The sequence below is a fragment of the Protopterus annectens genome, chromosome 8.part0, assembly GCF_019279795.1.
Source record: "Protopterus annectens isolate FY-2018-M chromosome 8.part0, PAN1.0, whole genome shotgun sequence".
NCBI classification, from domain to species: Eukaryota; Metazoa; Chordata; order Ceratodontiformes; family Protopteridae; genus Protopterus; species Protopterus annectens.
The window spans coordinates 271,703,670-271,721,411 of record NC_056741.1 but is presented as its reverse complement, the minus strand read 5'-3'; the positions used below and the strand labels follow the sequence as shown (position 1 = coordinate 271,721,411).

Here is a 17,742-nt window from a genome sequence, read left to right as displayed (position 1 = left end):
TGAGCTGGTCAGATTTCACATGACTGATCATCAGCTGACTGTGAAGATGATGGGCCTGGAGCAAGATGTCATTCTCAGCACTGGAGAACTTGCATTGTCTATGTTTGCCTTTTCTATGCATACTACTGTATAAGGATACGGTATTTGAGGATAATCACATCAGAACGTATCTTACACCCACCTTCATACAATCTGTTTGTGTTTCTTGTGGGCTGTAGGGAGATGTCTGTAATATGTTGTGAGTGTTCTGCCATTTCACACTGAGCTGATCGAAGGAAGGACACTGAGGAAACATAGAACTATAATATATGACATTAAGTATCCTGTTTTTTGTTTATTTTGTTCTTTATTTCTTTGTTATTTATAGCACTTTGTGTACTGTGTATTTTTCTAGCTAGTTTCACTGTGTGTGAGGTATTAACTGGAAATTGTTCACTTTTATTAGGCATCTGTTGGGTTCTTTGTTTCTGATAACTTGTTGCTGTTAAACTCTTTTTTTCTAGAGGCTCCTTTAGCTGTTTAAAACTTTCATTTAAAGGCTCACTGCTGATTTTCAGCTGTGAGAAACATTTTTGCAGTTGGTGGCTTTGCAGTTGCCCGCCCCTAGTGTAAATTTGATCTGGGACCCTCCTCCCAGTCTAGTGTCATGACCTCATTCTACCCAGTACAGGGAGAACATTTGAGAAGGCCAATCAGCTTAGTTTCTGCTACTCCTTTCTCTCTTTCCTTTCTCTCTTTCCACTAAAAAAAAAAAAAAAAATTGTATCTGCTTTTACTGTATTTGTGTTTCTTCCTACTTTATTTTGCTTTTGCGTCATCTTAAAAGTACTCAATTGTATTTATTACTGCTTGGTGTAACTCATTCTAAGCCTTTTAGTTTATGCACTTGGGCTTCAGACCAGTTGTTTTACATTAAGAAGGTTTGTGGGCTGCACTGTAGTGGCAGAACAGGTAGCTTACATCCTTCTAAGTTGGGAACTGCTGATTGAGGGCTCAGTGTCTGTTATTCTAAAAGTGTATTAATTCTAGTTTAAGCACTTGGGCTTCAGGCCAGTTATTTTACATTAAAAGGGTTTGTGGTCTGCACTCTTGTGGGAGGAGAGGCTGGACTCTGCCCTTCTGAGCTGGGAATTTCTGGTTAAAGGCTTATAGTGCCTGTATATGTGAACTGCTTCTTACTGAAATTGGTACACCTTGTTTGCTGTAGCATAGACTAGATCCAGGCCTGCTGAATCTAGCTTTGTTTGTATAACTTGAGCACTAATCCAGGCATTCTTTAAAGTATTCAGTTGTATTTATTACTGCTTGGTAGTAACTTGATTAAAGTGTAGCTATCATTTTAAGTCTTTTGGATTACGCACTTGGGCTTCAGACCAGTTGTTTTACATTAGGAAGGTTTGTGGCCTGCACTGTGGTGGCAGGACAGGTAGCTTACATCCTTCTAAGTTGGGAACTGCTGATTGAGGGCTCAGTGTCTGTTATTCTAAAAGTGTATTAGTTCTGGTTTAAGCACTTGGGCTTCAGGCCAGTTATTTTACATTAAGAAGGTTCGTGGTCTGCACTCTTGTGGGAGGAGAGGCTGGACTCTGCCCTTCTGAGCTGAGAATTTCTGGTTAAAGGCTTATAGTGCCTGCATAGTTGAACTGTTTCTTACTGAAATTGGTACACATTGTTTGCTGTAGCATAGACTAGATCCAGGCCTGCTGAATCTAGCTTTGTTTGTATGCTTGTTGTTTGTTTGCTTGTTATTTCCCTGAAACGCTAATTCCACCTAAAACGCGGTTTTCAGCGCTTCTGTGGATCCCTAGTGATATCTGCATTGCTTACTGTACTTATTTCCTTGTTTCACTTCAAAGAAAGTTACTGTTTGTTGGTTTTGCATTTAAGTTACCTGTAACACATTGCATTTAAGTTACCTGCCACTTGCTCACTAAAGCAATTGTATAAGTCAGCACTAAAAAATTAAAAGCACTACACCCTCACTAACTCCCCTTGAGTACCTTGTTCCCCATTGGCCCTTTTTTTCAATTATAAAGGAATTCCCAATACTATTCTAGCATGTCCAAAGGTCAGTTGTCAATCTCCTCTCTGGTCCAGCTGGTAAATCTGGGAATCTTGAGGCAATGTTACAACTTCCTCATGTACACAGACAACCCTCTCCTCCTCCCAACAAATTCCAACACATGTGAGAGATGCAACCATATAGCCAAACTGGAGGCTAAGCTCTCTCAACTCAGTACTGGCGTAACCAGTCAGGAGGAGAAGGAAACCGCATTCCCTACAATTCCAGTCTCACATAGACCTACCACGACAGCAAACCAAACACATAAACACACAAAAACATACTCTGAGGCTCTAAATAAAAAACTGCCTAAGCAGCAGAGACCTCCAAAGCAGACACCCAAGCAACTGCTACCCCAAAACAAAACATGTGCAACATATAGCTCACAAAGCCAGTGTGCCGAACAGTCACAGCCCTTAAGGCTAAACAACACACCTGATACACTTGTAATAGGTGACTCTATTGTCAGGCACACTGATGTCCCGCTCACCAGGCTGAACAAGGAGAAGGTCACGGTGAGCTGCCTGCCGGGTGCTAGGATCTGCCACATAACACAAGCACTCAGGTCACTCCAAGGCAAGTACAAATATGACTCAGTCATTGTCTGTGCTGGTGTGAATGACCTGAGACGTACCTCCCTGGACTACATGAAAAGAGACATAGAGGAGCTCTCTGAGCATGTAGCCCAGGCCGGTATGACCATGACCTTGAGTAGCATCTTACCCTCACCAAGAATGATGCCACAATATGAAGACAAGATGATCAATTTCAACAATTGGCGTAAGTATTGGTGTCATTCAAAGGGGATCCAATGCCTGTCAGCCTGGGATGACATGCTCGACAAGCCACGATGCTTTGCTAGGGATGGCTTGCACCTGTCACCCTGGGCTTTTGGATATTGGCAAAGGCTCTTGCTACCCCCATAGTGCCTTTTTAGGCAAGGCTCAAAGACAAACCCACCTCCATAGGTATCACAAGGGATAAGAAACTAAGAGTAATGCTACTCAATGCCAGAAGTCTAAACCTCAAGATGCACACACTCAAAACTCTCCTTAGCATGGAGAACATCGATATCTGTGCAGTAACAGAAACCTGGTTCAAGGCTCCCGAGAGCACCCCAGCACTACCAGGTTATACCTCATACCATGCTTTTCGGCCCCAAAACTTGGACCGAACCACAAAAGGAGGGGGAGTATCAATATTCATCAAAGATACCCACACCTCCAGGTTGGTGGCATAGCATGAAGCATCAGAGATTATCCATGTGCAACTAACAGTGGGTAAAACTGCCTTCCAGTTTATAGCCTGCTACAGACCACCCTCCCAAACCCAGGATCCCCACTCGGCTTTCCTGAGAACACTGGAACATATGAAGGTCTCTCCAAACACCATTATATTGGGTGACTTCAACTACCCAAACATAGACTGGGAGCATTACTCTAGCTCCAACACCCTAGCCCAAAGGTTCCTATAATTTATAAACTCAAATGCTATGGAACAACTTGTTACCACTCCCACAAGAGGGGAAAACATACTGGACCTGATCATCACCAACATGGGGACTCTATGCTCCAGACCAGAAGTGTATCCCTCACTGGTAAGATCAAACCATAAACTAATCTGACTGGATATTCACATCCCGACCCCAAACCCTGCCCAGAAAACCACAGTGAAAAACTTCTCTAAAGCAAATTTCACACTCCTCAAAACCGAGGTGGAATCCTTCAAAGCCCCCAGGCCTGTGGAAAATACGGCCCAGACCACAGAATCCTTTATAAACGCATTCTATGAACACCTTCAGGAATTCATGGATCATGCAATCCCAAATAAAACCAAGACCCAATCCTCCAAAGGCAGATGTCCTGTCTGGTGGACCCCAGCCATAAACAAACTATACAATAGAAGGAGGAAGCTACTACATGATAGAGCAAAATCCCAAAAAGGGAAGGCATCTCTGATCAGTATTAGCAAAAAACTATGGGCACTCATAAAATCCTCTAAGGCCAGCTTTGAAAGAAATATTGCACAGGACACTAAGGATAATCACAAGGCTTTCTTTAGTTATGTTAGGAACCTGGGTGGGAATTCCTAGATATGCTCAGAATTAGTCCAAAATGACAAAAAATACACCGAACCCACAGACATTGCCAACATCCTAGCTGACAGGTTCAGCGCAAACTCCCCCCCCACCAAAAGGGCAAATACCTATCCCAGCAGAGTGCTGCCCCCCTGACATCTCAGATGCTCAGGTAAGAGCTGCCCTCTCCAAAGCAAAAAAACACAGCATCAATGGGAACAGACGGTGTCCCGGGCTGCGTCCTACATGAACTCCAAGAACAGCTAAACCCAAACATAAAACTACTGTTCAATCTCAGCCTTACTACAGGATATGTACCTAAAGAGTGGCATACAGCAACAGTGGTCCCTCTCCACAAAGGTGGTGCCTCAACGGATCCTGGAAACTATTGCCCCATAAGCCTGACTAGCTTGGTCTGCAAAGCTATGAAAAGGATCATCATGGACCTCATAAATAAAGATATTGGGGACCTACAGACACTGAATCCTACCCAGTTCGGCTTTGTTAAGGGCAGATCCTGCCTCTTAAACCTGGTCGATTTCTTTGAAACCGTCACCAAGGCCATTGACGAGGGGAAGGTGGTCCACACAGCCTACCTGGACCTCGCAAAAACCTTCGATACAATACCCCACTCGGACATTATAGATAAGCTCACCAGCTTAAATATAAACCCCTATGTCACTAGATGGGTTGCAAACTGGCTCAAGGACAGAACCCACATGCTTAGAATTGCTGGAGCCATGTCAGACTCCAAACCAGTTACAAGTGGCGTCCCACAAGGCTCAGTCCTGGGACCTCTGTTGTTCGGTATATATTTCTCAGAGGTACAAGCCAACACGGAAGGACTGTGGCTGACCAAGTTCGCAGATGACTGCAAATTGGGCGCCATAATTGACTCTCAAGCCGACACAAGCATCCTCCAAAAGGGCCTCATAGAAACAGACAACTGGTGCCAGAGCCATGGCCTCAAGCTAAACGCCAAAAAGTGTATAGTCATCCCCTTTGGCGAAAACAAAGTGCCCACAAATTACCACATAGGTGGTAATCCATTAAGTACAGAAGAAGTAATTAGGGACCTGGGGACCCAAGTTGATAGCAATCTCTCATTTGACAACCACGTGGCCAAAGTGGTTAGAAAAACATTTTATATAGCCCACCTAATCATGAAGGGATTCACATCTAGATCAGGGGAGGTCATCGTGCCTCTTTACTCATCCTCATCAGGCCCATAATTGAGTACAATGCCACTTTTGGGATGTACCTTACCAAATACCTGCAGCATCTGGAAAGACCCCAAAAGTACCTCACCAAGAGGATCAAAGGGCTCAAACAGATGCCATATTCTGCCCGGTTAAAGAAACTCCAGCTCTACTCAGTGGCATACCACCTGCTCAGAGGCGATCTATGTCTGACGTATAAAGCCATGTCCAACCTGGAATTAATGGACATGCTGCACCTCAGAAAATCCAAATCCCATCGAGCTATGCACTCGAGAGACTTGAACCTCAGCACTGAAATAAATAGGACATGCTGGAGGGACAGATTCATAACCCAGAGGCTCCCTTCACTCTGGAATAAAATCCCAGTCCAGGTTAGGCAGAGTCCCTCATTGACTCTCTTCAAGAGGAATCTTGATGAGTGGATGGGAGATCGTAGGTTTACCCCAGGTATCACTTCTGTGTCACTGTTAGACAGAGGCACAGTATACTAACCTCGAAAAAGGGCATAGCAAAATTAATTTAAAATGGGTGGCGAAATCCAAACACACTCTGGCTAGGCTTATAAATGCCCTAGGGCAGGTAGCCTAGTATGAACCTATGAACCTATGTATATGTGGGCTATAACATAAACAGCTGCATACCCATGAACAGTGTTTGTTACCTCTTATTCAGTGCCTCTCACAAAAATAGCAATGTACAAATGGGAAGACAAATGTACAGTTGACATCATCAAGCAATATTATACTACAATATTGTACAGTTAACTATCACCCATTTGATGAGTACTAGTAGTTGACCCTCCAGCTGGCATGTCTTTAATGGGATTTGGTTGTAATCATATGTGACGATAGGAGGTTCTGCCAGCCATGCCAGGAGAAATAGGGCAGTGGATGTATGACTCCTACCAGCACAGCTAGCTGGAATTTTGTAAATAATTATATGTCATTTGTATATCAAACTGATTTGTACAGATGCTTTTGCTGAAAATGTATTTGTGAGGTTTGACTGTGTTAAAATCTATCAACAGTGTGCCCTGCTGGAATGAAAAGAAATGTGTGGGAGGGTGGCCTAATGGCTAAAGTGTTTGCCTTACAAACACAAGATGCAGGGTTTGAGTCTCACAAGGGATAATTGGCTAGGCTTAAAATGGCTCGCAAGGGCAGTTAGCTTAGTACTAATCTATGTACATGTATTATTGTAACTGAATTAAATGTATATGTTTTAATAGAAGATACTGGGACATTAGAGGTTAACCAGCTAGATTATTTTAAGAAAATAAGGGAAATGTAAATGAGCTGTTATACCACTTAACTGGCACACCACAGTGCTGAATACAACCAGAGTCAGTGGGTCTTGAAGAAGCCTTTGTTCATTACCTCATAAAATAGAGGGGAAGCCTCAGGCACTGCCATAAACATTTAGACATGTATTGTAGCCATCTGTGCTAAATTTCTGTTTCAGCTTCGAAATGTCAGGTGACCAGATGAAGTCATTCTGCAAGCCATCTTGGATATTATATTTTACAGGCAGCAGTCTCTGCATATTTAGTATTCTGTTTTGGGGAACTAGACAAGAAAGACTCCAAACATATTTCACTGTGCATTGCTCAATCAAGTAAATTATTAGGGAATAGTAATTCGCCTAGATTCACTCAGGAATATAGTGAAGTCTAATTTAGAGATTGTTCTTCATTATTTTTGTGAGTCTTTCCATCAGTGTTATTTTTAATATTTCTGTGATTTAAACTCTGTGGTTTACTATAAATATATATTTAGTATTTTCTAGTTCTTTTAGTATTTATTGTTAAATAAATTAAACTTTTCATTGTGGCTGGTCCTTTTTAGAAAATATTTAAGCTTTAAGAGTATTTGCATATATTTATTTGGTGATAACTCTGGCTACTGCTGAAAGACTTGCTGTTTTCTTAACATTACCATTTGTATTAATATTAATTTCACTCAACATCATTGGGTACCCTTTTAAGAGCCTTATAATAACTGATTGGTGGCAGTAAATCCAACTTTTAGTCCGGACAAACTTGGTAGACCAGATAATCTGTGTCAGCCTTTCCCATGTGTGTGTGTGTGTGTGTGTGTGTGTGTGTGTGTGTGTGTGTGTGTGTGTGTGTGTGTGTGTGTGTGTGTGTGTGTGTGTGCATGTGTGTCTGAAAATTAAATCTCAAAGAGTATGGGTGTCAGCTACTTGGGGAAGGGATATGAAGCACTGGTTTCACAGTGCCAGTGGGTTGCCTTACTGGGAACCTGGGGAGAGGCAGATAGAGATCACTCAGACCGTGGGCTGAGTGGTTGCCCTTTGAGCTCTTAACTCATTCACTCCAATGGAACTCAGGAAGTTTGTACTGTAACTGCCAGTGGGTGGAGCCTTAGCCTTGTGACAGAACTAAATTATGTCCTCACATTTCAAACAAATGTTCATATGTCTGGAGCCATAGGGATTATGAAAGAAGTGTAAATGGCAAACTCTTCAGCACAAACTATTTTTATAGTGGTAGTATTCTTTAGGTTCTAGGTTTTAAACCAATTTTTTTGAGTCACAGTAGACACAGTAACTATTACATTTGTAATATTTTGTAAACAACTTACAATATCTCAGCAACCACTCAAGTTACAGATATATACTATAAGCAGCATTTTATTCATCTAGCTGAGAGCTTTCATTTGAGGCTAAGGAGTTCTGTCTGTGTTACCTGGTTGTTGAGATATTTAGAAAAATGTGGAAATTATATCCATATAAATTAATATCATAAAAACAACAGTTAATATCTATTTCCCTGCGCTAGACAGAAGTCAAATATTAATGCAATTCAGTTTGCAATTGTGTAAGCGTTAAGATGAAATCTTTTAACACCTTGTACATAGCAAGGTTTTGGAATTGTTGATGCAAATATGAACAAGCAATATTTGACACCTTGAGGCATCAGTAGGAGTTAACTGCAGATGCACCTGGAAGCATCACTCGGATATAATGAATTAAGGGAAATTCTGCTTGATGCAGAGGGCTCTGCATCTGGAAATACTGAGTGTATCCTTTCGTATTCCAAGTGCACTTCCCTTTCCATTGTCAGTGGTGAGAATTCAGGCTCCTTGATTACTGGCCCAGCGTGGGGATGTCACACTATATACATCTAATATGACTGCATATACGAAGAGGTGCAGCAGATGCAGATATAGACAAAGCCTGTTTAAAGGCAGACTTAGTTCAGTTACAGTGCAGACACATCTTTAAGGGAGGGTGTATGTTTCTGTTACAGAGTGTGTCATCCAGGTACACAGATATCTGTACCTGTAGTCTACAGGTGTACTGGTATAATGTCATTATCCTTTTTATGGGAGGAATACATACTAATCTGTAATGTGTCAAACATCAAACAGGCAAAGTATGTCTACATTAGCCATAATACAATCTCTCCTATACTTGTTGCCCATGTATACACCATCATGCTGATGTATTCTGCATTCTTAATTACATGAAAATGGCCTTATTTACCCGTACCCCTCCAAAAGAAAACAGTTTGTACAGACACTCGCAGTATAGCATAGATATGACACAAAGTACAGGAGTGGGTTTAGCTTGTCCATGGCCTACCATGGCTTAAGGAGCTAGGGACCTGTACAAATGGCCTACCATGGCTTAAGGAGCTAGTGACCTGTACAAAGCCTTTCATAATAAAACTATGCAGGCCTGACACCTATATAATTCCACAGCTAAACTTAAAGGAACATATTGGCAGATACATGTTGTGCAACTTTATTGTAGAAGGGTTTGCTCCTTTCTGTGGCAAGTTAATCCTTTGTTGCTTGAAGCACCTGACAGCAATTAGGAATGCACTTCTAAATTACAACCTTAACAAATGGTTCAATAAGTACATTAGCTATGCAGTTTTAACTAAAACATTTTATGGGAGGGCAACAAGTAAATACAACTTCTGAAGTTCATAGTATCCTGGCAGACAAGTGTGGCCTTTAGTATGGTAAGTTTCTAATTCAGTTACACAGTTCTGGGAGGTTGCCTGATTGTAATCTTCCATTTCTTAGTGTGGTTCATGGTGGCTACTGGTGTTCATGCTGCATAAATTGGAGGCTTTCAGCACAATTATGCTAATTGGGCAGCACCTAATAAGTGTTACTGAATAGCTGTTTCTACACAATGTGCATATGAGCCTAGTCACACTTAGAAGCTCTCTCAATCTCATACACTTAAAAACACAGTTAAAAAAACAGACACACAATCATATTATATAGATATATATATATATATATATATATATATATATATATATATATATATATATATATATATATGGGTCTACTGCTTACCCTACACTTCAGTGAAATTCCACTTAAATGAAAGTGCACTTTCGCTGAAGTCTAGTTCCTCGGCTACCAAAAATAAAACAAAAACACTAAAACATATTTTTGCAGGGGAGAAAGCACCCCTGCACCCCCCATGTGGGGGGCTGTGGCCCCCCCTACTTAAATATACCAACTCCGAGATTGCACTACAGTGGGGAAAAAGGAATATTCCCATTCCGTGCTGTAGTGTGACTGCCAAAGTCAATGTTCGAAGTTTCACTACTTCGAACAAGTGGACTCGGTGAGGTGGGGTTCGAAGTAGTGAAACTTCGAACATATTGATGGATCCCTATATATACACAGTTTAAAAAATACACACACTCACACACCCACACACACACACACACACACACACACACACACACACACTTATATATATATATATATATATATATATATATATATATTTATTTATATGAATAATCCCAAAATAATGCAACCTAATATGAAACACTATTTTTTACCAAATCAAACTGAACAGTAACACACAAAAACATTTAAAAATATTTTTTTAAAAAACATTTTGGACATTCGCCAAGGCTAAAAGGGGAATAACTATAACTTTGCTGCCCTCAGCTTCAACAAGCTGGTCAATGAGAAAACATAATTTAATCCTGTTTTTTACTTGCATTTAGTCCCACTTGCCATAATAGTTCCCTGTATTCCAAGGTATGTTCCCAAGGGTCACCCCTGGTATTCCTGGCCACTTGTTCTAAAATGAAGAACTAGAATTTCTTAATTTCTGTGCAAATAACACTGTGTCTATAAAGAGCATTGGTCTCTTTTTTTATGGTTAATATCATAGATGTGCTCAAAGATCCTTTTTTGAAAGGTTTGCTCAGTTTTTGCACATAAAACGAATAACAGAAATTACAAAAGCCAAACAAACAACTCCAGGGTTTTACAATTATAGCTATGATAGAAACAGACTGTATAATCAGTACTGGGAAATCTTATATCACCATCCTCATATATAAAGCTACATTTGAGATGGCCATAGTGGTGAAGTGGTTATTGTTGTCTCCTCACAAAAAGAAGTTCTCTGCTTTAATTCTCAACCTTCTGTGTGGAGTCTGTATGTCTTCCCTGTGGTCACGTGGGTTTCCACCAGATGCTCTGGTTTCCTGCCACATTTCAAAGACATGCAATAGGTGGATTGGACACTCTAAATTGGCTGTAGGTGCAAGTGAGTGGTATGTATGAACTACCATAGCAGGGCTAGCCATCTGGCAGTGTAAGTCATGGCTTGAAATGATTGTCACTGTTGAAGTGACACCCCAACCCCATGTGCAAAATGGGAAAGGGCTGAGGATAGATGGATGGATGAATCAAACTACATTGTTGGCAATCCTCATGCTTCTTAGACCTTTTCCTTAAAGTACTGTTGCTACTATCTCTATCACAAAACCCACTTTTTTCAAATGATTATGCATATTAAAACCAAATAAAGGTTGCTCACCTACTTCCTCTAGCACCTTCAGGTCACATTCAAACACCTTCCAATTTCCTTTAATGAGATTTTTTTATAACATGGCTCCCAAAACCAGATTTGAATAACATACTGTTTTCATAAGAACCTATAAAATTCCAGACCTTATTATCTTTACTATCGTTTCCTTTTTACTCATCACCTTTTTTATCACTAGGGACACTCTTGCCTAATAAGGGCTAAAATTGTCATTTCTACCCCTAATAATTTCATATAATGCCAAATAATATGAAACTCTGTTTTGTTTTTCTCCACCCAAAGACAGGGAAAATCTGGAAAAAAGCTTATGAAAATGTGAAGACATTTGGCCAAAAATCTAGTCAGGTAATTAAAATGTTATTTGCACACCTCATAACATAATTCCTCCTACTGCTATTAGGATTGTAGGATACTAACACTCAGAAACACAAGATTAAAACATTTAAAAACAAAATACATATTAATTTCTATAACATAGGAAATAAAAAGCTTATTTTGATCTGGTTGGATGTATTGTGGCACTTACATATATAATATGTCCATATAGAAAGGAGGGTAGGAATAAAGGAGAATTAAATAAAGGAGACTTACAATCTGCAGCATGTATATGTAGCAGACATCCAGCTTATTAAATGCAGAGTACTGTGAATTTTGGAACTCGCTCTTTATTTCACATACTGCAGCTTCAGTAGAAAATCTAAAAATCAGCCATTACCCTTTCTGTGTGAAGTCATTCCCAAAAATCTTCCTTAGGCCAACCATTTTTTAGCTTTCTTATTTGGTCTAGCTGTTGTACACAGTATATAGTGATAGTGTGTTTTCACAGGTGTTATCATGTTTTCAGGAAATGGTAGTAGGTAAATGCTGGAAAACTTCAGTCCTGCTGAAAATGGGATCCCACTGCAGACACTCACGAGGCAATTACCTTTTGGAGAAGGGGTTGATGATCAGCATTTACTTCAGCAGGCATAACAGTCACCATTTCATGACATTAGTGCCATGGGCCTGTGTAATCACACATCAAAGCAGTCATATTGATGTTAAGATGAAGGCACAACAGTTAACTGAGAAGTTAGCCACAAGAGTGAGCCCAACACAGGCTACTAAATTGATTTATGTGAAGGAGTTTGTATTATCTCTGAGTGAATAAACAGGTGCAGTGACAATCCCCAGACGTGAGGATGTCAGAGCTGGGATTTTCCAACACCCACAGTGCAAATACAGACTGTAGAAGGATCACAATTTTTTACTGTTTTTTTTTTTAATCACAGGATCATCAAGAGGAAAACAAAGGCAGGATAACAGGGGAAGCATGCTAGTACTGTACATCAGGATGTTGCATGAACACCCCTTACATGAATATACCACATCACATTTCTACCTTGTGCAATTTTGTTCAGTTGGATGTTTCCATTTTGGGTATTCACAAACCAGAATGGTGCTACAATGACACTTGCTGGGGCTGGGGCAGGACAAAGGAGTGATGGAGCCACCCATGCAAGGACCAACAATGTTACCAAAACACTTCTGCTAGTATTGCAGTCAGATAACAAAATGTTGCTCATGTAGCCTCTGCACAGAGTGCTACAGCCTCATTCTCACAAAAGCACTTGGCTGTACATTTGGAGAACTCACCATTTTCAGACGGGGAGGGTCTTCCCCTGATTGTAAGCACCACCAGTGCTCCAGATGTGGCTACTGTAGCAGATAAGTGCACTGCATCAGATATGGGTATACCTACCATAGCACAACCTTGTAGTGATGTTTGACACCATCATGTGTTACAACTGGCCCCTAACATCTGGCAGTGTTTGGGATCAATCAATAAGATGTGCAGGGATGTCATCCATCTGCACTCTGCTGCAACACAGTCCAGCATGGAACTAACTGCTGTATTGCATGGTATTTGGGAAGATGACATCTAGCACTGTCAGCAGCACTGTGAGGACACAGAATCAAGAGACAGTATTATCATTAGTCTGATGAGGTCTGTGGTGGCACATGCCACATTTATCTGACTGAGGAATCTTGAAGCTGGTGTCTGTGATATAGTAAAATGCACTGATTTGGTCTCTGTAGCTAAGATTGTAAATGCCATGCATACTTTGTCTCCAAAGTAAAACAAGCACATGCATTCATGTAGATTCTGCTTGTTCACGGCACTTGTCCATCAGAAGCCCTACAATGTCCCAATTAACACAGGAGTGGTTAACTATCTTCTGGTTAGTACAAGTATATGATCCATAATCTATAGTGCTTTGACTGCCACCATCTGGCATTTCATGTTACTGGTGGGGGCTGGCAGCATATAGTATAAGAAGATGTCATTGAGCAAGACCTACCATGATGCCAGGTGGTACTGCTGTCTGTAGTACTGGCATTCACAATGTGCTCTGACATTTTGCATAGTCATTCATTGTGGAACACAAGTTCCTCTAATGGAGACAGTGAATCACAGCAGTGTTTGGTTATATACATTTGCATGTCATTGCTGTCACATTTTGGTAGTCATCTGCATGTCATTATGTAGCCATTTGTATACATGGTGTGTTGCACTCCACCACTTAATACACTGTCCCACAACAGATTTTTGTACATACTGCGCTACTTTATTATGAATTCCAACTTGGGTTCCTTCCTATAAGAATTGTATTTTGTATGTGTTATTAAAGCTTTTTGTACTGCACAAATCAAATTGATCCATGTTATCAAAAGTGTTTGTATGTGCAGTGTTATGAAACTGATGTCTGGCTATACTGATGAGTAGTATGATTCATTTATCTACTTAAATCTGGTTGATACTACAGAGTAAAAGAACAAATAGATGGATTAAAAAATTGATAGACAGACAGGCAGGCAGTTAGCTAGAAAGACAGATACATACTGTACCTAGATTGGCAAACATACAAACTGAATGACTTGTTAATTCAGTTGTACATAGGATGTGATGGTAAGGATGAGGTGGGAATTTGTAAAAAAGTATTAGGAATGCTTATTTCTTCCAGACTGAACTAGTCAGCATAGTGTGAGAGGGGTGTCATCAAGGTGAACAATATACTCTGTCAACTTTTTAAGCAATGTAGATTAGTTTGCTTCTATCTGTCTCCAGTTTTACAGAACATCTCTGATTTTAGCTCATATGTATACCCTGTTCACTTAACCAAACAGTATTTTGGGGCAACTAGAAATTTGGTCTAGGCTTTTCAGTTATCTCCTACACTTTAAGCCTTGTAACTACCGGTACTTTTCCATTAACGGCGCAACAGGTTTTTTGGGCATGGTTTGTCCCTGATTCAGACTTTGTAAATATTTTCAAAAAGAGCCTTCACATGCTCTCTGCACCAGCTAAAGAAAAATAAAATCAGTTACCGCAAAGTGTTTTGCATGGTTATGAGTCATAAACTGTTTTGGACATTTCTGACTGCCGGCTGACAGAAAACTAACAATTAACTACAGAATGGCTAGGCATGCCCATTAAACAAAGTAAATCATGTCACCTCAGTAGTATGCAGAACCTATTCCACATGTATACTTACATATTTGGTCTGAAAACATCACGTAGTGGAACAGCAGTTGGGGAAAACATGTTCTACATTTTCTCAAGTAATGTGTAGCTGTGGTGATAAATATTTCAGAAAAGGTTGAACGCAACCTACAATGCCTGGTTTGGACAAACTTCACAGATCAGTTTGCTCGTCTGACAGTTTCCATCAAGTGTTACAACTAAAATATTAAAGCAGATGGCAGAAGAGGAACACATTCACTGAAAACCAAAAGGATATCACACACAATTTGCCGCTTATCAGGTGTGAGAAAGGGCAAGAGCACAGTAAAGTAGAAATGACCAGACAGTCAGTGACAATGACCACAACAGACCTCCGCTCTCCACAAAAGCTGTCATCACTGAAGTACAGCCGCTAGTCCTTCTCGCCACTTGATCGCTCAACCACAGACATGGAGGATCAAAAATGATGACCCTGGCCTATAGTCTTGGCAAATGGGAGATAAATCAGTACTTCACTGTGAGAAATGCCAAAGTGTTAGCGCTGGGTAAGCAGTACTGACATCTCACACAATCACTAGCACTCTGACAACAAAGAGAACATTAAAACCACGCTAAAAAAAAAAACTGTTGTCCCGTTAACGGAAAAGTACCTAACTACCTATGAAACAGAATACTTATGGTGTGAAGGAAGTAATTAAATTGTAGTAAATAGGAACATCATCACATGAACCATGATCTTTAGTTTCCTTGTTTTGTTGACAGTCTGTTTGCTATTTAGCTATGAGTTAACTGAACAGCTTGACTTCTATGAGTTTAAAGTTAATATTTTAACTATAAATACATTTTTTATTTAGCCTGTTTTTGTAAAAACATAGGTGAGAAATACACTGTTTGGCTACAACAGTTTGTCTAGCACTTAGTGCAGATGAGTAAGGCTATGAACTGTTAAAGAGCTGATTCTTATAGTAGAGTGTTTGAGGCCCTCACCCTTCTTTTGTCTTCTGTGTGACTTTGAACAAGTTACTTCACCTGACAGTACTCCTAGGCTACTCCTGAAAGGAGGACACTTGCATCCAGTTGGTTGTCCTAGTCTGTTAGCAAATACTTTGCACATTTGTCTTTTGAATTCCTGCATCCTTCACACAGTCTCTAATTATTATTTCGTAATATTCTACTTGATTATGAATCCCATAATGTCTCTTGTAGTTTATTGGCTTACCAGATGCATTTTCACTAAATTTGGGTTTCAAAGGAAAATAAGTTTATTGTTTCTCATGCTAAGTCTGTTTTCAAGGTGAGAATGTTTTGCCTAGAAAATAGCTTTCAGTGCATATGTTTTTCTGTAAAATTTGAAATAAAAGTTATAAATCAAATCCAAATCTCTGACAAATTTAAAAGTAAAGAACAAAATAGTAAGTACATTGAAAGGTTTGCACAGTTTTTATGGTAACTGAGGAGAGACAGCCATGTAATAGGATATTGGTATGGCTGACAGGGACCTGATTCATTACCCCACATAGGGACCCATTTGTCCACAATCTGGCTTTGTTGACTCTGGATGTGTATGCCGCAACAATACAGCATTATTAGCCATTCAAGTAGGTCAGAACTGTACTGAGTGATGTCAGATGGGATAGAGATGTAGGTCTACTGCAAACAGTAATATTTCTGACTGAATTTTGTCAGGTCATATAGTCTACTCTGCATTATTTGGAGTGATGATCAGAACAGTCTGAGCTTCAGCATTCATTATGTAGTCACTGTTATAAGATCAAATTGTAAAGTGTTTCAGCACTTAGTTGAAAACTGTTACTCTGGCAGTTAACACAGAGGACTAAAGCACTGACTTGTTAACAATCTGCTTCCTGTGGCAAGGTTGCAAAGTTTGAATCTTTCTGCCTTCATATAACCTTCTGTGTGACTGAATAAGTCACTTAACTTAACCAAACAAAGCTTTGGTTCAATTGGGAATTTAGGCTAGGCTCCTTCACAGTCTCCAGGACTGCATGCCTAGTAACTATGAATCTGTTGCTGTTTGCCAGCCATTTCTTATTGCAAAGCTGATTTAGTTGATAAAATGTTGTGGCAATATTACCAGCCCACACTGCCTTCTGAAGCTTCTCTCTCACCACAATTCCGACGTCATTTCTAGTCTGTCATCCTCCTGAGTAGTAGACTCTGGATCCCAAGCCAAGTGGCTTTGCTGCACTGCCCTTCCATCTTGTCTCTTGGATACATAGAATGTCCAGCCTCCTTCATATCATCATGTCATCCGCTCTCCAAGCTGCATCCTAGCAGTAAACCTATATTAAGTGTAGCAATTCTCAGTTCATGTTTGGCTGATTGGTTGGTATTACATCCAGCTTTTGCTTAACAGAGCTATCTCAGGTAACCAAGGCTGGGCAACTAGACACCAGCCAGCCAGTAGGTTATTGATCCAGGGCTGCTGAGTTTTATCATGGGCACACACTGGCCAATAGGGACACATAGCATTATAGACACATAGACCACCATTAGCATGGGTCCCTGGCATAAGTCTGAGTAAGCCAGGTTCACAACCCACTTATCACCAGTAACTACCCATGCCCATTTTGGTGACATTAGTCAACCTGACCAATCATCTAGAGCTATATTTTACACCGTTGAGTGGCTAGCCATTCCACATCATGCAGTCTGTGATCCATGCTCTCCTATCTTGAGGATACTGCACACCACAGTAGATGCCCAAAGTGGTTGGTCTATACAACTCTTCCCCCTGTAGGGCACCATGTAAAATATGTGCTGCTGCCCGCAACTCCATTCATTGGTAAGTTTTTGAGACGGAGAAACTCAGCATGTTTTTTGGAGGTGAGAGGAACCCCAGTGAGACACAGAGAGAACGTGCAAACTCCAAACAGGCATTGGTCAGCAGTCAGGACTGAAGCTTTTACCTTGTTCATGGGAGGTGAAGACCTTAACCATTATGCCACCTGGAACCTATGAAATAAAAGTTTTAAATTAAATACAAATATTTGTAGTGATTGTAAAAGTAAAGAAG

At 40.4% G+C, this 17,742-nt stretch overlaps 1 protein-coding gene across 1 annotated transcript in view; it reads right to left on the bottom strand.

Moving 5' to 3' along the window:
• The window catches only part of LOC122808221 (vomeronasal type-2 receptor 26-like), a 174,343-nt gene that overhangs the window by 39,741 nt on the left and 116,860 nt on the right, over window positions 1–17,742 (bottom strand). The window lies entirely within an intron of this gene.